The following is a 25,319-nucleotide window of genomic DNA, read 5'->3' as shown; positions in this document are numbered from 1 at the left end:
TGGTCTGATTCCTTGCACATTTTGGAAGGGGTTTTCCTGCCCCATCAGCCTCAGAAGATGGCAACTGCATTGTTTGAGTGATGCTCGCTTGATAATCAAATGCCGGCAACGGCGTTTGCAATTGGTGAGTGCAGATCTTGCAAAGATCATACTCCCAGTGCAACGGGAGGATTTTGACTGGAGCTTTGCAAACAGTGTGTCCCTGCAGAGTGCTCTGGAAAACTTTTCAGGACAGATCATTGATCATCTGCCCAGTCATAGGCTACTGCATATGGCGAAATTCAGACAAATCTCTTTGTGGCCCAAAAATAGCCAGGAACACGTGCAAGGACCCACCGTCTTCACTGACGTTTCAGGGAGAACAGGAAAGGCCATTGTTAACTGGAGGGACGGATCAGAGTGGCAGGTTCTGGAAGGTCATGAGGATGGATCAGCCCAATTTGTTGAACTGAGTCCTGCTGTCATGGCATTTGAGAAATTTTCCCTGGAACCTTTCAACTTGGTCACAGATACTGCCTATGTGGCTGACATCGCACAGTGGTTGGGTCATTTGGTTTTCAAGGAGGTCAGTAATCCTGCCTTGTTTCATTTACTGAAGACCTTGTGCTGTGCCATTTAGGCCCGGGTTCATCCATTTTATGTTCTGCATGTGAGGAGTCACACCAATTTGCCAGGCTTTATAGTGGAAGGTAACGCAAGGGCTGACAAGTTGTCTAACCCAGCGTGGGTATCGCCTCAGCCTGATACACACGCGCTGACCAAGGCATCCCATGGGTTTTTCCACCAGAATGCACATACCTATCAGAAGTAGTTTCAGCTGATGCCAACTGAGGCTCATGACATTGTTGAGTCATGTAATGACTGCCTTTGCTGGCAGAGGTAAACGCTGGAGGCCTTAGGGCCTTGGAGCTTTGGCAGACCAATGTCACCCAGATTGCCGAGTTTGGCCGGCTCAAGTGTGTGCATGTCATGGTGGACACGTTCTCCTCTGCGATGTGGGCTTCGGCTCACACTGGGGAGAAGGCCCGTGATGTCCTCTCCCACTGGAGGCGGGCCTTTGCTGTTCTGGGCATACCTTCTGCTGTGAAAACCGACAATGGTCCTGCTTACGCATTGCAAAAGGTGCGGCAGTTCCTGCAGTTGTGGGGTGTCTCACACAAGTTTGGTATCCCTCATTCTCTGACCAGTCAAGGTGTTGTAGAATGCCCTCATGGTATTCTGAAGCAGGTTCTTCAAAAACAAAAATGGGGAATGCAAGGTGAAACCCCCCACAGTCGGTTGGCAAAAGCTTTGTGCACAATCAGTCATCTCACTGTGCCACAGAACTCAAATAATCCTGTCATTTTGAATCACCATCTCTTGTTGCAGGCTATGGACGAGGCACATCAGCCTTGAACAAAGGTTCCGGTGCAGAATTTAGTCACCAAACAGTGGGAAGGCCCCTATGAGCTTATCCCTTCGGGGAACAGGTATGCTTGTGTATCCACATACACTGGGGTATGCTGGGTACTGTGGGATCTCAGCACCTCAGGATGGAGGTGCAGAGTGGCCGAGAACACCCTTGGGGGGCTCGGGAGTCCTGGAATGTTGCCAGAAGTGTCTGGTAGCTAGACTTTGATCCAACACAGGAAACGACACCTGTATGAGGACTGGGAAGGTTTCACTGAGTGAATTGTGAAGGGATAAGTTAGTTAGAGTGTAAAACACAGGGTTTAAGATTTCTGTACAGGGGGGTCTAAAGAAGTAAGATGGAGGAATTGAGGCGTGTCCTGTTCTTCTTCTTCTTCTTTTTGGCCTCCATCTTCTGTAATGATGGTGGCACTTTGAGATTGGTTATTACTAAAAGTTCACCAGTTAATAAAGGTAGAAGATATTGAAGAAAAATTATAAATATTGTATACGTAACTTCAAGTATAAAGATAAGTGACCGCCCCGGGGGCTCGCAGTGTGCCCATGGCTGGCTTGCTGTGCAGACCTCTGTCGAGCTGAAAGAAAATCTTTTAGATAAACAATTAATAAACACCGAGACCGAGACAAGATCAGAAGTCTCTCCTCGTCCTTTGAAGCGCCGGGCTGTCCAAAGCCACCCTGGGCCTTTCCAGGCCACCTAAACAACCGAGAAAGCAACAGGTACCTTTGAAATGTGTTTGCCCTGACCTGCGACCGCAGAGACAAAATCCAGCTGATGAGCAAGATGGAAACCGTGACCAACATGAAAGGCATCAAGCGCTTGAATCATTGAGTGATGACTCGGATGCAGATGATGAGAGCGATCGCTCTGATGATTCCTCAACAAATGGACGCTAAACATTGTTCACGTTTTCTTTTTCATATTGTTCATTTTCTTGTCTTTTTTTCTTTTTTAAATGGAAAAGGGTGAGATGTCACCCTGGTTTTTTTAAGATTTTCTAAGCCTTCTGATGCTGACATTCTTGTAGTGAACTTTCTCACACAACTTTCTGTAAATAACTCATTGTTTTGCATTCTTTTATGGAGGAGGAGAAAGTCGATGGACTGTTTGTTTGACCAGTGTTATTGGAGAGGTGTCACTGTCACCCTCCAATACGCTGTCACTTTTGGAAAACTATAAATGTTGGAGTCAGAAAATAAACTTCTCCTTTTTTCTTAACCTTGAGAACAATGGTGTGAGCTTGTGTTCTTTCGTGTCCTATAGTGACACTCCTGGGCCAGCGACTCCCTCTGAGTGGGGCCTCTCCCAGCCGGGAACTCTCCCGTTTGCTGCACTCGGGGATCCTGAACAACGACGGGGCCTGGGCCGATCCCCCCACTCCTCCAGGCTCAGCCCTTTACCCCCTGGGGAGATGTCAAAGGATCCACAGGGAGCATGTCCTGTCCTCAGGGGAATTTTTCACAGGTGCCTTGCACTGACTTTTTGTGTCTGTGTGCACACAGGAGTGCCTGTGCTGGGGAAATGTGGCAGAAATGCTGCTCTCTGAGGGGTTTGAGTGCCTGAGATAGCTGAGTCAGTCAGGACTGTAAGGTTAAGTCAAAAGGTCTAAGTTAAGTTAAAGGCTGCTAAGAGTACTTTTGCTAAGTTGTTAAGTTAAAGTTATTAGCTAAGTTAAACATTTTTAAGTGTTATTCCTCTTTTAAATTTTTAAGTCATAGGTTTTAAGTTAGGTCAAATAATGTTAAGTGCTGTTCTTTTCCTAAATTGTGAAGTTGAAGGTATCAGTTAAGTCCTGTTAAGTTTGACCTCTGATAAGCTTTTGGGCCATATTCCTTTTATCCTTGCCCTCACTGTCCTTGTGTTTCACACACACAGGGACAGTTCTTGCCTAATTTCTGGTTTGATTACTTGTATTTGGTTTGGTTTTGTTGTTGCTTTGTTTCCTTGGTGTTCCTGAAGTGTCCAGTCAGGAGCAGAGTGACTCTTGCCAAGGAACTTTGTGCTGCTATCCCTTAATATTAAATCTGGTTTTTACTGTTCCCTTGCTGGGGATTTTTTCAGCTCTCTCAAGCTCTCATTGGTACCAGGGTGAAGGAGCCCTGGCCCAGGCTCTGGCCCTGGGGGACATGGGGACACTGCTGGGGGTCCCTTTCCCCTGTGCCACCCCCAGGGCCCCGGCCCCCCGTCCCCGTGTCAGGCTCTGGGGTCGATCTCGTGGAACATCCTCTGGGGGAGGCTGCGGGGCCGGGGGCGAGGGGACCCGGGGGGACAGGGGACCCCGCTGTGCACGAGCAGGGTTGGACTGCTCTGGGGGAAGCTGTGAGGGGGGCTGGGGCAGAGTGACATCCCCAGTGACCTCACACAGCCCCTGTGATGTCACACAGCATCCTGTGATGTCACACGGCCCCTGTGATGTCACAGACCCAACTCTGAGATGTCACGCTGTGATGTCATCCAGCTGCTGTGTTGTGGTGGTGTTCACAGGGGTCCCAGAATGAAGGAAGAGACGAGAATCTTGACTCCATGTTTCAAAAGGCTGATTTACTATTTTATGATATATATTATATTAAAAGAAATTATAAATTAAAACTATACCTAAAGAATAGAAGAAAGTATTTAATCAGAAGGCTAGCAAGGAGTAGAAAAGAATGGAATGACTATAAAATCTTGTGACTGACCAGAGAGTCCGAGACAGTCCTGTGATTGGCCATTAAGTAGAAACAACCACATGAGACCAATCAGAGATGTACCTGTTGCATTCCACAGCAGCAGATAATTATTGTTTACCTTTTGTTTCTGAGGACTCTCAGCTTCTCAGGAGAAAAATCCTGGCAAAGGATTTTTCATACAATATGTCCATGACACTCTGTGATGTAACAGTAGACTCTGTGATATCAAAAAGTCACACTGTGACATCATAGTCTGTTTTATGATGTCATCGCCAGTTCTGTGATGTTAATCAGTCACCCAGTGATGTCACAACCCACTCTCTGATGTCACAGAGCCACCCTCTATGAGTCTGCACTATGGTGTCACACCCTGCTCCATGACATCACAGCCAGCTCTGTGATGCTCTTTGACATCACAGCCTGCTCTATGATGCCATACAGGCATGCCATGATGTCACAGCCTGCTCTGTGATGTCACACAGTCCCCTCTATGTTGCTGTAGCTGCTCAGTGACCTCACTCAACAAACTCTGTGATGTCATAGCCCAATCTGTGACCTCACACATCCCACTCTGTGCTGTCACACAACCCCTTGCTGACATCACAGCTGCTCTGTGCCTCTATGACACAGCCCCAGAGGTGCTGCTGTGACACAGCCCCCTCGGGGACATCCCACGTCCCCTGCCAGTGCTGAGCCCCTGTGAGCTCTGTCTGTGCCCTGCTGGTGTCCCTGAGGGGCCCTGGCAGTGCCCCAGCCCTGCTGGGCTGTGCACAGGAGCTGCTCCTGGCCAGAGCTGTCTCTCTGCAGCGCTGCCCTTGCCAGGAGCTGCCTCTGGGCCAGGAGCCCGGCCCAGCTCAGCAGCACAGACCCAGCACAGGGACTTTAATGAGCCTCTGGGGATTTGGTGCTCTTTGCATCAGACACAGTCCCTCAGAGAGGGCTCACAAATTTTCTCAAGAACCCAATGTAAGATTGAAACACTGAAGATTCTTGTACTTTGAGTAGATCCCTGTGAGGCACAAGACTGACAAAGTGTCCCCAGGTTCCAGCTAGAGCAGAGAACTGGTGGCAGTGATGACAATTTGGGGCAAGCAGGGGAAAGATGTTTCTGATGCTGAGAAAACCTGTGTCTCTGTCCCTGCAGGCTGTCGGCATCCCCCAGCTGCCCCACCTGGCTGGGCCCTTCCTTTGCTGACAGCTCTGCCTCCTGCCTGCCCGTGCCTGCCCACACAAAGCCTTGGGCTGCTCCAGGCTCCTGCTGGGGGACGTGCTGCACCACAGCCCTGCCCTGGCAGGGGAATTCTTTTCTCCTGCTGTCCAGTCTGGGTCTTCCCAGCTGCCCTTGGAATTATTTCTTTCTTTCTCTGGCTGTCCTCTACTATGTCAAAAAGATCCAACATCTCTGAAACCACCCTTCAATCCCTCCCAGGGCTCTCCTCTGCTGTCTTCAGTCTCCACCCCACTGAGCACAGAGCTCCTGTGTCCCTATACAATGGTCAAGTGCCTGAGGCCAGGAGCACCTGGACAAGAGGGACAGTTTTTTTCCATAGGAAGGAAACCTCAGAGCACCAGGGTTTGAAGGCAGATGAGAAGCAGTCATCAGAGGCCAAGGCCAGCTAGATCTGTCTCTCCTTGCAGCTTTTGTCTGAAAGCAACCTTCGATATACGGGGAGTTTTTGGGGTGGAATTCTATTTCATCCATGGGTTCCTGGACTGGAATGACAGTTCTCCATGGGAAGAAAAGGGCAGAGCCCCAGTGTTTCAAAGGCTGATTAGAGGCGGCCCCAAGGAGGCCAAGACCAGCCAGAGCTGTTGTCAGGAATACTTTGACAGACAGAATTTGGAAGGCCAAATCCACTTTTGTCTGTGGGCATCTGGACAAGAAGGACAGTTCCACGGGAATGAAAGTACAGAGCCCCAGAGTTTCAAAGCCAGATGAGAGCTGGATCCTCAGGAAGCCAAGGGAACCTGGATAGTCCGGGCAGCTTTTGTCTGGGAGCTATCCTTGGATATAAGGAATTTCAGAGGCTGATTCTCAATTTTGTCCATGGATGCCTGGACTTGAGAGATGGTTTTTTCCATGAGAAGAAAAGCACAGGCCCCCAGTGTTTTGAAAGCAGATGAGAGGTGATCCCCAGGAGGCCAAGGCCAGCACAGAGTGGATTGTGTGAGGTCACAGATTGGGCTATGACATCACAGAGTTTGTTGTGTGAGGTCATTGAACAGTTATACAATAATAGAGGGGACTGTGTGACATAACAGAGCAGACTGTGACATCATGGCATGGCTGTATGTCATCATAGAGCAGGCTGTGAGGTGAAAGTGTGTGCTGTGCCATTACAGAGTGTCAGTATGACATCACAGAGAGGGTTTTATGACATCATTGAGGTGGTAGTGACATCACACAGCTGTCTATGACATCATAGAGTAGGGTGTGAGGCCATAGAGCAGATCCTACCATCATAGAACGTGGCTCTGTGACATCAGAGAATGGGTTGTGACATCGCTGGCTGGCTGTAAAATCATAGAGCAGGCTGTGAAATTACAGGACAGATTCTGACATCACATGGTGACTCTCTGATATCACAGAGTCTTCTGTGACATCACAGTGCTGCTGCATAACATTCCAGGATGACATCCCAGAGTTGGCTCTGTGACATCACAAGGGTGCTGTGTGATGTTCCAGAGTAGTCTGTGACATCACATGAGACTGTGTGACATCACAGGGGCTGTGTGAGGTCACTGGGGAGGTCACTCTGCCCTGGCCCCCCTCACAGTTCCCCCAGAGCAGTCCAACTCTGCTCGTGCACAGAGGGGTCCCCTGTCCCCCCGGGTCCCCCCGTCCCCGGCCCCGCAGCCTCCTCCAGAGGATGTTCCACGAGATCGACCCCAGAGCCTGACACGGGGACGGGGGGCTGGGGCCCTGGGAGTGGAACAGGGGGACAGGGACCCCCTGGCAGCGTCCCCGTGTCCCCCAGGGCCAGAGCCTGGGCCAGGGCTCCTTCACCCTGGTACCAATGAGAGCTTGAGAGAGCTGAAAAAATCCCCAGCAAGGGAACAGTAAAAACCAGATTTAATATTAAGGGATAGCAGCACAAAGTTCCTTGGCAAGAGTCACTCTGCTCCTGACTGGACACTTCAGGAACACCAAGGAAACAAAGCAACAACAAAACCAAACCAAATACAAGTAATCAAACCAGAAATTAGGCAAGAACTGTCCCTGTGTGTGTGAAACACAAGGACAGTGACGGCAAGGATAAAGGGAATATGGCCTGAAAGTTTAACAGAGGTCAAACTTAACAGGACTTCACTTAAACTTAACTGATACCTTCAACTTCACAATTTAGGAAAAGAACAGCACTTAACACTATTTAACCTAACTTATCCCCTATGACTTATCAATTTAAAAGAGGAATAACACTTAAAAATGTTTAACTTAGCTAATAACTTAAACTCAACAACTTAGACAAAGAACAGCCTTTAGGAGCATTTAACATAGCTAAGACCTTGTGATTTAACCTCACTTACAGGCCTGATTGACTCAGCTATCCAAGGCACTCAAGCCCCTCAGAGAGCAGCATTTCTGCCACATTTCCCCAGCAAAGGCACTCCTGTGTGCACACAGACACAAAGAGTCAGTGCAAGGCACCTGTGAGCAATTCCCCTGAGGACAGGAAATGCTCCCTGTGGATCCTTGGCATCTCCCCAGCGGGTGAAGGGCTGAGCCTGGAGGAGTGGGGGCATTGGCCCAGGCTCCGTCGTTGTTCAGGATCCCCGAGTGCAGCAAACGGGAGAGTTCCCGGCTGGGAGAGGCCCCACTCAGAGGGAGTCGCTGGCCCAGGAGAGCTCCAAGGGCTCCTTTTGGAGCGCTGTTTGCAGGGCCCCAAGAGAGGGGCTTCAGTCCCAGCAATGGTTCATCCTGGCCGCACTTGGCATCAACAGCTTTGGCAGTGTGAGAACAGGGATGTTGTGCCACTGAGGGAACAAAAACAGTTCCCAGGGCTGCTCCTACAGGAACCAGGAGCTGGTTGGGCAGCAGCAGTGCCTGGAGCAGACAGTGTTTGTGATGAGCTGCAGAGGAGCTGAGCCCAGGGGCTGTTGGCCCAGGCTGAGGCCCAAGGAGCATTTCTCAGCTGGCAGGGCGGCCTGAGAATGGAAGGGGGAATGCAGCAGCACAGGGCCCATGGAACCAAGGGACCATTGTGACACTGTGGGGCTTTGTGAGACCAAGGGACCATTGTGACACTGTGGGGTCCTGTGAGACCAAGGCACCACTGTGACACTGTGGGGTCCTGTGACACCAAGGGACCAGTGTGACACTGTGGGGCCTTGTGAGACCAAGGGATCATTGGGACACTGTGGGGCCCTGTGAGACCAAAGGACCATTGTGACACTGTGGGGCCTCATGGAATCATAGAGGGCACTTTGACATTTCTGGGCCTCATGGAACCAAGGGGACTGTACTGATGCTGTGTGGCTCCATGGAATGTAGAGATTATTGTGACACTGAGAGGCCTTATAGAACTTTGGAGGACATTATGACACTTTGGGTGTCGCGGAACCAGGGGGCCATTGTGGCACTGCAAGACCTCATGGGCCAAAGGTCCATTGTGACATTGCAATCATGAAATGATGAAGACACCATTAAGACACTTCCACAGCCTCATGGAACCAAGGGGCCATTGTCACACTGAGGGCTCTCATGGTATCATGGAGACCATTGTGACACTATGAGGCCCCAGGGAATAGGCAAAGCATCATAACACTTTGAGGCCTCATGGAACTAGTGAGATCAATGTGACCCTGGGGGTCCCCACAGAACCAAGAGGACCATTGTGATACTGTGGGGCCTTGTGACACCAAGAGGTCCGTTGTGACACTGCAGGGCTGCATGGAGCCAAAGCTCCAGGGTGGCACAAAGAGGCCTCCAGTCATCATTGGTCCATTGTGACACTGTGGAGCCAAAGGAGACGATTGTGACACTGCAAACCCCCAGGGTCCAAAGGTCCATTGTGACATTGCAGTGCTCATGGAATAGAGGAGTGATGTGACATTGTGGGGCCTGGAGAACCATGGAGACCATTGTGACACTGCAAGGCCTCATGGAATTATTGGGACCATTGTGACACTTCATGGCCTTCTAGAACCTAGGGGACCATTGTGACACTGTGGGACCCTATGCAAACAAGTCACCATTGTGGCACTGTGGGGCCTCATGAATCCAAAGCAGCATTGTGGTACTATAGGGCCCCACAAAACCAAGGGACCACAGGACAGGTCTGGCTGGTTTGGACTCCCAGGGGCCGCCTGACTGGTCCAGCTGACCTTGGCATGTTGAGGGTCTCTTCTCATCTGCTGCTGAAACACTGTGATTCTATGCTTTTCTTGCCATGGAAAAGAACTCTCCTCCTCCTCCAGACACCCATGGCCAGAATTAAGGTTTCACCTCCAAATTTCCTTATTTCCAGAGATTGTTCCCATAGGAATATTGCCAGGACAAGTCTGGCTGGCAATTTTTTTCACAAGGATCACCTCTCATCGGTCCTCGAAACACTGAGGAAGGCTCTGTGCTTTCCTTGCTATGGGAAAGAACTGTCCTGCTTCTCCAAGCACTCATGGCCAAGACTGGGCTTCCACCTCTAAAATTCCCTGTGTTCAAAGAATGGTCCCAGAAAAAATCTGCTCTTACTGACAAGTCTGGCTGGCCTTTACCCAGTGAGGCTCTTGCCTGCCTTCCAAACACTGGGGCTCTGTGCTATGGAATAGAACTGTCCTTGCCCAGGTGCCCATGGACAGAATTAGGATTTCCACCTCCAACATTGTCCATTGTGAAAGACTGGAGGAGATTTTTGGCTGAAAACATTTCATGTGTGGGAGAGGAAGGGGCAGGTCCAGACTTGCCCTGCCCTGGAACCCCAGCCCTGCCCTGCCCTGGAACCCCAATCCCCTCAGAGCCTCTATCCCAGCCCAGCAGTGTCTGCCAGTCCCTGGCACAGCACAGGCAATGCTCCACAGCCACCCCTGCAGCCCCCAGCCCAGCTCCTGAGGGACCAAATGAGCCCAAGGCCCACCTGGGGGAAGGGCCCAGGGAAACCAAGGGGTATTGAAGGCTGACCACAAGGCAAGCACACATCTTGACCCTACATCCTCTTGGAATTTCCGTCTGAGCAGTGCTGGAATCCAGGAGTTGGTAGCTGTGTGTGTGCTTCTCTAAATCTTATGTTTTTCTCTCTTTCTGTGTCTTCTTCTTCTTCTGTTTCTGTGCTCCTGCAAATTTTGATTAACATTAAATTGAACAGGCTTAGAGTTTATGAAGTTGAATGGGCCAAGTCAATGCCTTGAGAAGTGTTTATTGTTGATTGAATATCTGTCATAGTCTGACGTGAGAAGAATTTTTAAAAGTAGTACAAAAGTTTTTGTGTAACTGACAACCTGTTAAACCACTAAGATACTGAACACACCACTGTGAAACACATATGTTAAAAAACCTCAGGAACCTCCTCTTTCTTGTCCAGTCAACAAAGAAGCAGTGGGCCCTGGCCCTGGCCTGCATCTGAACCAAACCAAACCAAACCAAACCAAACCAAACTAAACCAAACCAAGCAAAAGCCCCTTCTCCCCTCCCCAGGCTGCGCCCTCCCCATCGGCCTCATTCTAACCATACTAAACCCCAACAACTACCAAACAGGGAAACAGAAGAGGCCACAAAACCCCAACCAGAACAAAGCCAGCCACAGCTATTAAAATCTTACCATCAAGTGTCTACCTCCACCCCAACACAATTAAAACTAAAAACTCCTACAACCTTCAACCCATACAAAATAACCCCACCACTAAAATTAAACATGTAAAAACCAAATAACCAACCATAAAACTAATCCTAACACAACTTCCACCACAGGTTACTGGCGGGTCAGTTGTTAATCCTTTCAATACTTACATCCTCCCTCAAGTAAGGGCAAAAAACAAAATACAAACATTAAAAAAAAAAAGATAAGACCATCAAAGTCAGTAAAGAAGAAATTAAACCCCAAATAAAACAGAAAAAAACCACCTTAATATTAAAACTAAAATCCTCTTACAAACTATAAAGAAAAGACTATTTTTCTTTATTACATATAAAACTATAAAAAATTAAAATATTCAAAATAATATCAAACAAAAAAGTCTTTACTAAAAAAACAAATGTTAAAATAAATGTAATTTCATAAAAAGTTTAAGCAGAAAGAAAATAGCAATCCAGTACCCCCAAGAGAAGATCTCTATTCCTAGAGATAAAAATGATTTTAAAAGTAAATAATAAAAACATTTACCTTTAAATAACTAATCTTTAAAACAAAATCCCATAGGTCTACATGGCCCATCAACAAGCTGTAAAAAAGCTTGGAGCAATAAAAAAAATATATTCATAATAACAAATTCCCCCAGACAGTTGTTATGCATGAGAGAATTAAGAACCACAAAAAAACCTAATTTTTCCCCTTTTAAAAAATCTTCATAACCTTAACAAGAAAAAATTTCTCTCCCTAAGTAAAATTAAAAAAGACTATTCTTGAAATAGTAAACTAATTAGAAATTTTAAGTTTACTTTGTTTCCATTGTCAGTAAAAAGAAAAAGTTGGAAAGAAAAAAAAATGTACTGAAAAGTTTTTTTAATTCTAAATGCCTTTTGTACTTAGACTGCTTTTAATGAAATTTTCTTTATACCCTTTTAAAATTTTAAGCCTACTTTATGTTTCTCATACTCCCATTTCAGAACAAAACAAATACATAAATAATTAACAGACACTAAAACCCATTACACTCCCAGAAGTAATCAATACATTAATTAAGAAATCTCAAGAACAGAAAAATCTTAAATTGACAAACGACAACCACTATGATGTCATAATAAACTTTTTGCCAAGTTTCTCTGCTTTTCTAAAGTACTCGGTAATAGCTGGTTTGTTGTTTTGAGCTCCTGAGAATCTCTTGTTGGTATTTCTCCAATGCCTCAAACTCAGAGTACACAAACAATTGTAATTCCTTTTAAATATCTCCTTGAGAGAGTTGTTCAGCGTTTGGAAGTCAGGGCTTGTCTGTCCTGCTTGGCACAGCCCAGGCAGGGCTTTCCCAGCCACATTCCACACTCCATTTCCCAGCTGGAGCCGCTGGTGCCTCTGAGTTGTGCTGTCCCAGCCCCAGGGACGCTCTCCTTGTCTGCCCATTCCCCCACGGTCTCTGGGCAGGGATGGCCTCAGTGGGGGCTGCTGACATCCTCAGCACCTTGGAGGCTGCTGCTGAATTTCACTGCTCTAGGGGCTTGTTCAGCCTTCAGTTCTTGAGTTTAGGAATTCAGTGTCCCAGGGCTCATTAACATTCAGAACATCTTAACAAGCCAAGCCTCTGGGGATAATTTGATTTCAGTTTCCAAATCTTGTGTGGTTAATAAGAGAGATTTCAGAAGTGCATTCAAACTGAATATATTCTATTTTAAAAACAGTGAGAAAAGATTTCTTAGGTCCCGTTTAGGTTTTTTTCCCTGTTAATAAATTGATATGTGCAATCTTCAATTGACACTGAATCCAAGTACCTCCTCATGCAGTTGGAATAGATATGAAAATCAAGACCCTTCATGGCTGACAATCAATCAGACTCTGTCCCTACCCCCACCCCACCATTTCTCCCAATCCAAGGCCTGGCACTCAGAGCAGCCTTGTGCAAATCCGAGCTCCCTCCAGCCCAGGCTGCACCTGCAGCTTTCAGCTCCTTGGCTCCAACGCCCACCTGCTTTCCTTGGAGAAGGAGCTGCCTGAGACACAGAGGGATGTTCATTTCTTGTCAGCCAACAAAGCCAAGGGAAAGCACAGCTCCATCGAATGCAAAAGTCATCCCTCTGCTGGATATTAAATCCACTTTCCACCGCAGACAGCCTCAGAGCAATGGAAAACACCTTCTGTGCCCAGCACAGATCCCAAGGTCTCCCCAAACCCTCCCTGCCCCAGTTCTGCCCAGATTTGCTCTTTGCACACACGAGTCGCACACTGAAGTCAGGAGCTCCCTCCATGCCCAGAGGGAGGAAAAGAGAGAAAGGGGATGAAGTGCTCTCCTGTGCAGAGCCAAGGTCCAAGTGCACTGGGATGTCCCAGCACCATCTGACATGTCCACCATCTCCCAGAGATTTCCGTACAGCAACAGTTTCAGACAAAGACAAAAGAAAAGGTAATTCTGTGAGATATAAACACAATTAAGATGTTGACTAATACGATATTTATTTGAGCTTCAGAAAGATTGGGCAATTCCCTGAAGCTCAAAGCATGAAACCAGTCAGCTGAAGGGCACTTGAATGACCAGAAAGCATTGGGAGGAGTGCTGAGGGTTTTTTGCAGGACAATGGACATATGCAACATATGCACAATCCAGCCTTCATAGAAACTGACTAAGGTCACCATGCCCTTGAAGGACACAAAAGGATAAGAACACGCTCAGCAGCAGATGGTTCAGGATGCAAAGGCAGACAAGAAAACCTGCAGCAAGATGCATGAAGAAGAAAGACAAACTAAAATTAACTGAAATGTCAAAATGCATGCGTAAAAAGGATTTAACCAATCATGTATTAGCTTGAGGTGTGAACAATAGAGAACAGTACAAATATGGCTTGCTTTTTGTAATAAATTGGTTTCACTTGATCATATTGATCATGGTGTGATGTCCCGTTAATGATCCTCCGCACCTAGGGACCAGAAATGTATGCAAGCCTCCACTCCAAGAGACATTATGAATTCAAAAAGCATGGCCATTAACTGCTTTATACCAACACAGAGTAATGGCAACAAAAATGCAGTCAGACCAGGGGTTTTTCCACTCTCTCTCAAGCCCCACGCATTGGGCACCAAATTTTGTCCTGGTTTAGGGCAAATTTGGGAGAAAACCTCCAAAGGGGCCCCTCCAGAAAGCAAACCCACACAGCCCCTCTCCCCAACCGGGTCAGGAAGGATTCCTTGGGGAGAAGTGGAAAGAACCTGTTTATTTAACAGGCAAAGCACCCCCAGCACACAAAATGAACAATACCAGGTGACAGCACTCTTTCACCACTCTGAAAAAGATGACAAATTCAGAAAGTCTCTCTTGGGAGTGGTTGCTCTGTTATCAGTCCCTCCGGTGCTGGGGCAGCTGCTGCAGCCACAAGGTGCAAACTCTCGGTGTTTTCCGGGTCCCAGTCTGGAGCAGGTTTGAGTGGTTCCAAAAAAGGGAAACAGTCCAGGGAAAAATTCGAAGTGCTTAACTAAACTAACTAATGAGCAGAAAGAAAAGCAAGAGCAAAGCAAAAAGCCAAGCAAAAAGCAAAAGCAGCACCATGTACTGCCCTGTCTCTGTGCCCTGCCAGCCATGGGGGAGCGGCTGATAACAAAACCAAAACAAAACTTCGCTCTTCAGAGCCAGTCTTGAAGGCACAGAACATAATGTCCAGCATAAACAGAACAGACAGCTGGGGATACAAGCGTCCTAATGTCACCCTAGGACAGCACAGTTATTCCAAACTGCCCCCCAGCAGCCCTCTCCTCACCCATGCCATCTGCTGGGGCTGTGCCAGCTTCAGGAGATCCCTCCAGGGCCTGCATTACCTGTGTGAAAAATGTATATTGTATGACTGGCTTTTCACAAATATTAAAATGAATATTATATGTGTTGTGTTAGAAAGTTATGTTGTACTGATTTTCTTAAGTAGTGTGTTAAATCTAGTTTTAGGTTATAACATAATGTTAAAATAGAAACTATGCTACGTAAGATACTTTTATAATTAGAGTATTAATAATTTGGACAATTTGAATTAGGACAATATGAGATAATAGAAACAAAGAATTACAGACGTCTGGGTAACTTCTTCTGGGCAGCATAAGCCTGAAAAAGGACACACATTAACAGAGGGTTAACCCTTAAAAACAATAGCCTGTTGCATATTCATACTCCTCACACATGATGCATAAATTCTATTCAAACACGGCATTCTGTCTTCTTCCTCTGAATCCTGACGGCGTCTTCATAGCTGAGCAGGCAGGAAGAAGTTCGTTTCTTCTGATAAGAGAGCAATAAATTCTCTTTCTCTGAAAGATTTAGGTGTCCTGTGGCCGCTATCTCGTTGCGAGTCCTTTCTTTAAAAAAAGTATCTCATATAGCATAGTTTTTATTTCAACATTACGTTATACCCTAAAACTAGATTTAACACACTACTTAAGAAAATTAATACAGCATAACTTTCTGACACAACACATATAATATTCATTTTAATATTTGCGAAAAGGCAATCATAAAACACGCATTTTTCCCACGGGAGGACTGGGCTCCCCCAGTTATTCCCTATGCAGGCGGGACCCCCCTTCCCCTCAGAGCTCTCCCGCGCTGAGGGGCCGCTGCCGCTTCCCGCCCTTCGCGCCAGCCCTCAGCGGCCGCCGGGAGCTGGGGCAGCCCCGCCCGCCCTTTTATCGGAGCCATGGAGAATGAAAACCGCTTTAAATTGTTCATGCCGCCGCGCCTGAGCGCTGGGCAGGTGTCTGCGGGCAGATCCCAGGTGAGCGCTCGGCCGCGGGGCCGCTGAGGGCGGTCCATACCACACCCCCCCCCGGCAGCCCCCTCGGGCTGTGCTGCTCTGGAGGCCGCGGCTGAGGAGGGGACGAGGGGAAAGTGCAGGGGCCCTTCCCGGGGACACGGGGACAGTGCTGGGCCCGGGAAGTGCCCCGGCAGGGCCCCGAGCTGGAGCACACGCACACCTGCTCCTTGCCCCGGGCTGGAGCACACACACACCTGCCCCTTGCCCCCAAAGAGCCCCGGGCTGGAGCACACACACACCTGCCCCTTGCCCCGGCAGAGCTGGAGCACACACACACACCTGCCCCTGCATAGGCCGGGACGGCTCCTGCACTGGACTCATTTCTGTGCGTATGCCTAGAGTGGCACATGCACAGACATCTTCGGTTTGAATTTCAAAGACTTTTGTTGTTGTGTTCTCTCAAAACTGAAGGGAATCATCTTCTGGAGCTTCCGCTCTGTGTTGTAAGTCCGCGTTTGCTGTGGGTAATTCAGCCCAGAGGGTGAGCAGGGCTCTATCGCTGACCGGGGTCTGTGTACAAATCACCAATGGGTTGGGGCTGCTGAGGAACTGCCTTGAGCTGTTTTATTTTCCAGCATCAGTCGTATTACATGGTTGTGACAATGGGAAGATGCCAGCAGCTCACATCCCAGGCAGCAGACAAAGAACTTAATGTTACAACTTACTTTAAAAGTTTTTTGACCAATCACAGAAAGCAAAAGCAGATTGATAGTAGTTCTATCCAACCACTATACGCACAGGTACCTTTGGTTAAAACAATGCTTGCCTTTTTTGAATACAATACCTGCTTGTAAGCCTTGAAACACAATGCACAGAGCTCCATTATTAAGCTTAGAACTTCCTAATACCTTGCTAGATAAACTTCTCTGTAGCTTAGGGAGTTATTCTAGCCAAGCATTAATACACAGACCATTGTTCTATTTGTCCTTACTTTTCTACTTTTTGCATAATTTTTCTGCTGACCTATCTCATGGCTGCTGCTTGGCTCTGATCACAGTTCTGCTCTCTCTGAGGCCTGCCTTTTGCAGCTTTCCCAAACCCCTCTGATTTTATGGATTCCCACAGGCCCCACTCAGATGCTCGCACTGGCATTGGTGTCTTGGTCTCACCAGATCAGGTGTGCTGTGAAAATGTTCTGTCCCCACACTGAGGTATGAGAATTCAACAAGTTATTTTTTCATGTCGAAGCTCCTTATGAAATATGTTGAGAATCAAACAGGATATTCTGACATCAGATGAGTTAGCTGTTTACAGGATGAACTTATGTGACTTCAAAAACTTGTAAAAGGGTATTTTCATATTGAAACATAATCAGATATGGTTTAGAAGTGCCCTTGGAAGTAAAGCAAAAAAGAAATATCAACTACTGAAGTCTTCAGAAAAGTAATTTTTCTCCTTGAGTCCTTTGCCATGCACCAGTGCCCAGACAGGCAGGAGCTGCTGAGTTCCCTGCTTTGAAAGCTCCCCTTTGGCCACAGTCTATAAATCAAACTGCAGGACACCAACAGTTTGATCAGCCACTGGGAAGTAAGAAGTGAGTTCCAAAGCCATTACCAATACCTTGGGCTTTGAAAATTGTAGGCAGCTCTTTAATTAATGACACATTCTATTTTCACATCATCTGTAGGGATTTTTTCTGGCTTTTATAATTCTTCTTTGCAAATCTACTCTTAAGGAACTAATTTTTAAATTTGTGCAGGGTATTAACAGACACTCAGTTGATGAATTTAAGCTGCCATTCGATGTGTCGAGCTGTGGCGAAATCACTGATTCAGGTACGATTGGAATATTTGCCATGCATCTTCTTTAGATTTTTATATATTGTCAAGTTTTAATTTTCATGAGTAGTCTCACAGTTTCATATCTGTAACTGTTAAATACAGTTTCACTGTTACTTTTTTTAGAAATACATTGATCAAAATCTCTTCATGTTTCAGATACAATTTCACAGCAAGTGAAACTTTGCTCTGAAGTAGATGAAGAGGTCAGCTAAGTATCAGCTCTGCACATGTAATTCCTTGGGGTCTTTTGAATTTGTTCCCAAACAGCGCCTAAAGCATTATTCAGTAGATATTTCAGGGCTAAAGGAAGTAGTCAGAAGAGAATAAGGTTTTCTGTCTCCTGTTTAAAGCTGAATCCCTTTAGAGGAGATACTTGTGATTTAGTGAACATGCCTGGAAATCAATCTTTAAAAATTAAGGTGATTGCAATGTTGTTGTTGTTTTCTCTTTGTTTGAAGTGTCTGCAAAGTCTATGAGCTTTAATTAGAGTAAGATTTAAACACTTAAGTATCCTTGTGGAACTGCTTCTGAATACTCTGTTGAGGGGCAGAAGGGTTGAAGTCAGAGTATTATTTGGAAAACTGAAGTGGATTATCCCAATTGCCTGGTCTGGCTTTATTTTATCTGTAAAACAATGAATTCAGTGATTTCCTCAAGCACTGGATTCCTTTCACAGTGTCTTTACCAGCACATCTCTGCTTTAGCACAACTCAGTACAGCTCATTTTTTTTGCAATAGCTTCTGTACTTTGCAGCTACAAAACACTGTTTGCTAGCACAAAACACATTTCTTGTGCTCTCCCTGCTGATTTTCCTATCCCTGACAACTTTTTAGACTTTTTTATCCTAAGCTATTGAAGTACCATCAGGACTGTAACAAAACTGTGATGCAGCCAAAACAAGGATGGTGTTTGGGGCTGTTGTAAGTGAACCAAAGGGCCCTTGGGGCTCATGTGTTGCTCTCCCTGCCTCAACCACTGGCCCAGCCCTGCTTGTAGGGCACTTTCAAGGTGTTCTAAGGGCACAAGGGTGGTGCTTTTCCTTCCTGCTCCGTGTGTGAGCAGAGAACTGCTGGGACACTTGGATATTTATAAATCCCTGGGTCCAGATGGGATCCATGCCGGGGTGATGAGGGAGCTGGTAGATGAGCTTGCCAAGCCTCTCTCCATCATTTATCAGGAGTTGTGGCTCACTGTGAGGTTCCAGATGATTGGACACTGGCCAGTGTGACACCCATGTACAAAAAAGGTAGGAAGGAGGATCCTGGTAATTCCAGGCCAGTCAGCCTGGCCTCAGTGCCAGGTGAGATAATGCAGCAGTTCACACTGAGTGCTATCACACAGCACTCCCAGCATGGCCAGGCTATCAGACCCAGCCAGCAGGGCTTTACCAAGGGTGGGTCATGTCTGACCAACCTGGGCTCCTTCTGTGAGCAGGTGACCGCCTGGTGTGTGCAGGAAAGGCTGTGGGTGTTGTGTATCTGGGCTCCAGCAAGGCCTTTGGCACTGTCTCCCACAGCACACTCCTGGAGAAGCTGCAGCCATGGCTGGGACAGGAGCACTCTGTGCTGGGCTCAAGAACTGGCTGCATGGCCAGGCCAGAGAGTGATGGTGAATGGTGCTGCATCCAGCTGGCAGCCAGGCACCAGTGCTGTCCCTCAGGGCTGTACTGGGACCAGTTCTGTTTAATATTTTTATAGATGACATGGGTGAGGGCATTGAGTCCTTCATGAGTAAATTTGCAGAGGACACCAAGCTGGGAGCTTGTGTTGATCTATTGGAAGGAAGGAGGGCTCTGCAGAGAGACTTAGATCAGTTGGATGGATGGGCAGAGTCCAGCAGCATGAAGTTTAATCAGTCCAAGTGCTGAGTTCCACATTTTGGCCACAAAAGTCCCCTACAACGTTCCAGGCTGGGGACAGTGTGGCTGGGCAGTGCTCAGGCAGAAAGGGCCCTGGGGGTGCTGGGGACAGCTGGTTGAACATGAGCCAGCAGTGTGCCCTGGTGGCCAGGAAGGCCAATGGCATCCTGGCCTGGATCAGGAATGGTGTGGCCAGCAGGAGCAGGGAGCTCATTCTGCCCCTGTACTGGGCACTGCTGAGGCTGCACCTTGAGTGCTGTGTCCAGTTCTGGGCCCTCAGCTTAGGAAGGACGTTGAGATGCTGGAGCACATCCAGAGGAGGGCAGCAAGGCTGGGGAGGGGTTTGGAACACAAGCCCTGTGAGGAACGTTTGAAGGAGCTGGGGCTGTTTAGCCTGGAGAAGAGGAGGCTCAGGGGTGACCTTATTGCTCTCTACAGCTTCCTGCAGGGAGGTTGGAGCCAGGTGGGGTCGGTCTCTTCCACCGGGCAGCACTGACAGAACCAGAGAACACAGTCTCCAGCTACATCAGGGAAGGGATAGGTTGGATATTAGGGAAAAAATTTTCACTAAAAGAATAATGAAGCACTGGAATGCTCTTCCCAGGGAGGTGGTAGAATCTCCATCTCTGTATGTGTTTAAAAAAGCCTGGACATGGCACTTGGTGCTGCAGTTGAGGTGTCAGGGCATAGGTTGGACTCGATGATCTGAGAGGTCTCTTCCAACCTCATTCTGTGATTCTGTGATTCTGTGATTCTGTGATTCTGTGATTCTGTGTGTGTCCATGGCAATATCACAGGTACTCCTGGGCAAAGTCTCTGAAGCTGCTTTTACTTAACTCAGCAGTGTCTGTCAGAAGGAGAGGACAGAAATGTGTGAAGAACCTGCTAGAAGGAATTTTGGCTTCACTGATAATTCTGGCAAAACTTTTATTGATTTTGGTGGACTGCAGTTGTCTGTGTCTTTAAGCCCATCTATTTGGTGATGTCTGAAGGGGTTTTGGGATATTTCATTGTATTTGTATCTCCTATGTGCCCTGTAATGCCTTTTGATACATACACAGAGGATGCACAAAGATTTAAACTTGGGCTCCTGATCATATATAAGCTTATATCACCATCTGTGGAAAAAAAATATTACTCTTGTGATGTTTCTAAGAGATAAATACATTATCTACAACAGTATTAATTAGATATTATATACTATTAATTAGATAGTATTTGAGATTAACTTGTGGAACCTGTTTTAATAGAATCCAGAAACAACGAATGAATTGTTCTCAAAACTCTACAAAGAGGCTGAGATGATCAAGCAGTGGAAACTGACTGTGGAAACTGAACTAAACCAGAAAGAAAGAAAACTCCAAGAGAATAGAAAGATTATTGAAGCACAGAATAAAGCCATTCAAGAACTGCAGGCCAGTATTGTATAGTGTACATTGAATAGATGAAGTTCAGTGCTTCCTGATTCAGTATGACACTATTATTGATACAATTAAATATTAAAGACTGTTGCAGTTTGGTTTGTGCCTTGAGAAAATGATTATTTTGAGAAGTTGCAGGCACCTGTCCTGTGTGAGGGTGTGTATGAAGAATATACCTGTAAATGTCTCAGTTGCTGGTAAATGATTGTTCATTAATTATTACATCTTTCATGCAAAAGATGACTCAGCATGTAATACCAGATAAAACAGACTTCTGTCTACTGATGCCCCAAATGACTTTTTCATGAGAGATTTGAGAAGTTCAAGTGCATTTCTAATATATATTTTCAATAACAGTGTCTTTTTGCATTTGTTCCCTATGAAATCTGTTTGAAAATGAGAAACTCCATTTGAAACTGGAAGATGAGATATGTGAAAATAAAGATCTCTTGAAAGAGTAAGTAATAGAACCAAGGATATATTTTTGTGGTGGAAATAATCAGTTTCCATGTGGGCAGTTTTGTGTAGCTGTTAAATTTTGAAGGTCATTTCCATTGTTGCTCCTTAGGTGCACAAAGCACTGTGCACTCCTGTGCAAGCATGATATTTTCCCCTCCTTCAGAGCTGCTGCTTCAAGGCATCTGTGTAATCTGCTCAAGGAAACCTGCACTCGCTTCGCAGAGAAGACCAGCAAATGTAAATGCTTTTTTAGTTTTTATTTATCAGAGTAAATGTACTTTTAGCTTGCTCTAAATTCACAAACAGAAGCAAGAAGAAGAAACTTCTCCTGCCGTTCAGAAAAGTTCTGCAGTTGAGATCTACTGGATGTGGCTCTCAGAATGAGAAATGAATTTTAAGTGGCTCACAAAATTGGAAGTGAAGCCCCAGGTCTAACAGACTTGTGGTTTGTAGTGCTAAATGCAGAGGGCTTTAGAAGGCAGTGAGATTGTTTGCTGCAAGGTTGCCAGCCTGGGAGCTCTTTGGGTGCCCAAACAGTGCTCCAGGTTTGAGGCAGTGCCCACAGCCCCGACTGGCACTGGAGCCACTGCAGGGCAGGGCAGGGCTCCCCAAGGCTGCTCAGCCCATTGAAGCTTTGCAGTCCCAGCCACACTCTGGGAATGTATTCACACATGAGAAGTGACACTTCATGCCTGGTTTTAGGCAGTAGAATCTACTCTGAATTCCCAGCACTCTGAAACAAATTGCCAGAGCTGACATTTCCTGTTTTCAGCCATCACATATTTATGGGGAAAAAAGGTCTGAACCCCAAGGTATAATGAGTAACTGGAATTCTTCTCATGAATCTGAACAAGCCAAGTCAGTTGGATAACTTAACAAAGTTTAAATTCTTGAGGTTTTAAAATATGTTCTTGATTGGAAATCCTACTTTATATGTAGTTTAGAATCGTTATTATAATAATTAGAATTTTACTAACTTGATCCTGGATACTTAAATGTCTGTTTCTTTTTAGCCTTAATTCTAGAAACACTTGTATATAGATGTGTTGTTCTTTTTTGATAGCTGTTTCTGTTACTGTTCTCTTTTTAATTGTTTTCTTAGGAAAAAATAGTATCAATCACAAAAGTGAAAGGAAAGAAGGAAAATATGGACCTGGAGTGTTGTTGCAATTTTATAATGACAGCTCTGTGGGTATAGGTATCTGCTGATAGGAAGAAATTCAGTGCTAACCCTAGATTACAGTTTATAAATACTAACAGTTCTGATACATTATTATTCAACAGCATTAATACTATTAATACTATGTCACATAAACTGATCCAGAATTACACTTTTCACAGAAAAAAAAAATCTTAGGAAGGAAATTTAAAAGCTGAGCTTGCTCAATGTTTCAATGAAATACACTTTTTCCCTAGATTCTGTAACTTTTGGCACCATGTTTCATAATAACTTATTTAATAAGAATGGAGCTGAGAATTCCTTTTTTAATTCATTTTGCTGATTGAGTGTAATGACTTGGGCAGCTGGCATTCTTGTTCAAAAGAAAAACTTTCTCATATGTTCTTGCTTTGATAGATGAACAGGAAAAGGAAGCAACAATACAATTGTATGAGGAACTTCACAGCAACATAGAAGTAAGTGAGCAAGCTGGATGAAAGGAATGTGAGTTATGTGAGCTGAGCTGAGTTCCATGTTTATGTTGGGATACTGTTTGTATCCATCCTGTGTGGGTATCATGTCATGTGTGATGCAGGAAGTTGGGTTTTCAATCCCTTTTCAAGAATTATTTTTGTGTTCTATCAAACACATTCAATGGAGAAGGTGCAGCAGTGTGTGGGATGTAGATCCTGTGATCTGGGTGATGTGTGCTTAGTGCTGGGTCACTGCCACAGCTTCTGGCTTCTCTTTGGGCTCTGTTTCACCTCCCTGCTGGTTCCTTAGAATGGCTGAGGTGGGCAGCAGCCCCTGGAGAAGTTCCAGGGTTTCCAGTATTGAACTTCAAATATAAAATTTTGTTTTTAGAGAATGACAGTGGCATTTGAAGAGCTTCGTGTGCAAGCAGAGAACGACAGATTGGAAATGAGTTTCAAATGTGAGAATTCTGTTTATTGTGTTTATGCAGCTGGCTCAGTTTTGTACTTCATAGCTTGTGTTACACATGCAGTGTCAGGGCAGAGAAATGTGAAGGGCTGGAATGGTGAGCAGCTCACACTGAGACACTGGGACCCTTCTTTTATTCCTGCTGCCTTTGGTCACTGCCTGGCCCCTTCTGTTGCTGTTCCACTGGGCCAAAGCTGGAACTTTATTTCTCAAACAGTCACTCAAAATTGAAGTTTTGTCTGTGAAGTACAGTCTAGAGATCAATACTTACTTCCCATAGTTTGTTTATTTAAATGACAATGCACTAGTGTATAGCTACAGAAAGTTTAGCTAAATGCTCTCTCTCTGTATGTATAGTCTGGTATGTTCCTGTTTCATTTTCACATGCTGTTTTCTGTTAGTATTTTGATTATAAAATCAAACATTGCCTCAACAATTACTCTGGGGAAACAAATGGTACAGCTGTACAATTCCAAGCAATCTTAAAGTGGAAGTTGTATTGAACTTGGAGTATATTTCAGCTAGAATGTTAACTATGGATGTTACTGTATCTCCAAAGTAAAAGAAGAAGCAAAAAAAGTGGACAAGTTTGAGAAAGAATGCAAACTGGAAGTCAGTCAAAAGGAAAAGCAGGTTTGCTCATTTTACTATCTAAGATGTAGAGCTTTATTTGTGCCTAAAGGGGCAATGCAAGAGCCAAGAAGTGTTTCTGGGCATTAGTAAAAAAGACAAAATAACATCTGAAGCTGCATTTAAGTCAAATTCTGCTAAGTTTAGTGGTGTTTCAGTACCTTTAGTCTCCTGGAATTTATGGTTTGATTTTGAATTGGAGAACTTTTTTGTTTAGATTTATGTGACTTGATCAATATTTGGCTAAGATTATATCTAGCCAAATATTATCTATCTATCTATCTATCTATCTATCTATCTATCTATCTATCTATCTATCTATCTATCTATCTATCTATCTATCTATCTATCTCATCTTATCTATCTATCTAATCTAATCTATCTATCTAATCTAACTTGAATGACAGCAAAATGGCTGCTAACCATACCTAGAGTGCAAATGAAAATCAATATCTGTCCCTTCTCCAGACTTCATGATGATATTTCTTGCACTTTTCTAGATTTCAGCTCTTACCATACAGAGAGATGAAAAAGATGATGTCATAAAAGACATCAAGGCTCAGCTGCAGACGTCACAAAATAAGATTGCTGACTTCATGGAAGCAAAATGTAAGAGTTCTGCCTGTTGTGTTTAAATGTAATTGTTTCTAGAATTGAAATGTAGTTGTTTATGATTGTTTATTTATTAGATGTAATTGTTTATAGAAGCATAGAAAACAGGGCCCTGATAGTCTTATTCTGTTGCTGGTTGGCAGCAGAATTTTGGGGCCTTGAAGGCCTTATTTTTGTTTGGAGCAGGAGCTGCTCATGTGGGAGCAGGACTGGCAGGGCAGTTTTTAGGGGGAGTCAAGCAGTGAGAGCTTTTGAAAATTGCAAGGGGAAAATGTGTTGCTTCAGTTTTGCAAATGTACAGTCAGGCAGATGTCACTGAGGACACTTTTCAGAACTTGATTTTCAATATTTTTAAGCCATCTTTATTCAAATTTTATATATTATTTTATAGTAGATGATATTAGTACCATTGGTCTTTGTTATATTCTTTAAATGTATGTAATTTTCCATTTTTAGCAGCATTTTTTAGTAAATATCATATTTTTAAAAATATAAACATCTTTTTTTGTTTAGTACATAATGAAGATATGTTAAAGGAATCCCAGGTCAGTAAAGAACATTTGAGGGCAGAGCTGGAAGAGGCTAAAATTCCATTGCAAAAGGCAGAGGTACCCCTTGCTTATAGTTTTACAGTAGAAATAGATTAGATGAGTATTTGCATAAATAATAATGGATACTTTACACATGAAACAGCTGTAGCTGTTTGTTGCAAAACATGTTTAGAAATGATATCATGTCTTGAAGGTGTCTCAGAAGAACTTGGAAACTGAATTCTAGACTACAGTAAAG

At 45.2% G+C, this 25,319-nt stretch overlaps 1 pseudogene; it reads left to right on the top strand.

The window, feature by feature from the left end:
* LOC132077834 (uncharacterized) overlaps nucleotides 1-25,319 on the top strand; it is a 672,057-nt pseudogene that overhangs the window by 493,151 nt on the left and 153,587 nt on the right.

This window comes from Ammospiza nelsoni, chromosome 10 (assembly GCF_027579445.1).
Source record: "Ammospiza nelsoni isolate bAmmNel1 chromosome 10, bAmmNel1.pri, whole genome shotgun sequence".
NCBI classification, from domain to species: domain Eukaryota; kingdom Metazoa; phylum Chordata; class Aves; order Passeriformes; family Passerellidae; genus Ammospiza; species Ammospiza nelsoni.
The sequence above is the reverse complement of the archived record's forward strand: the minus strand, read 5'-3'. Positions and strand labels throughout refer to the sequence as shown.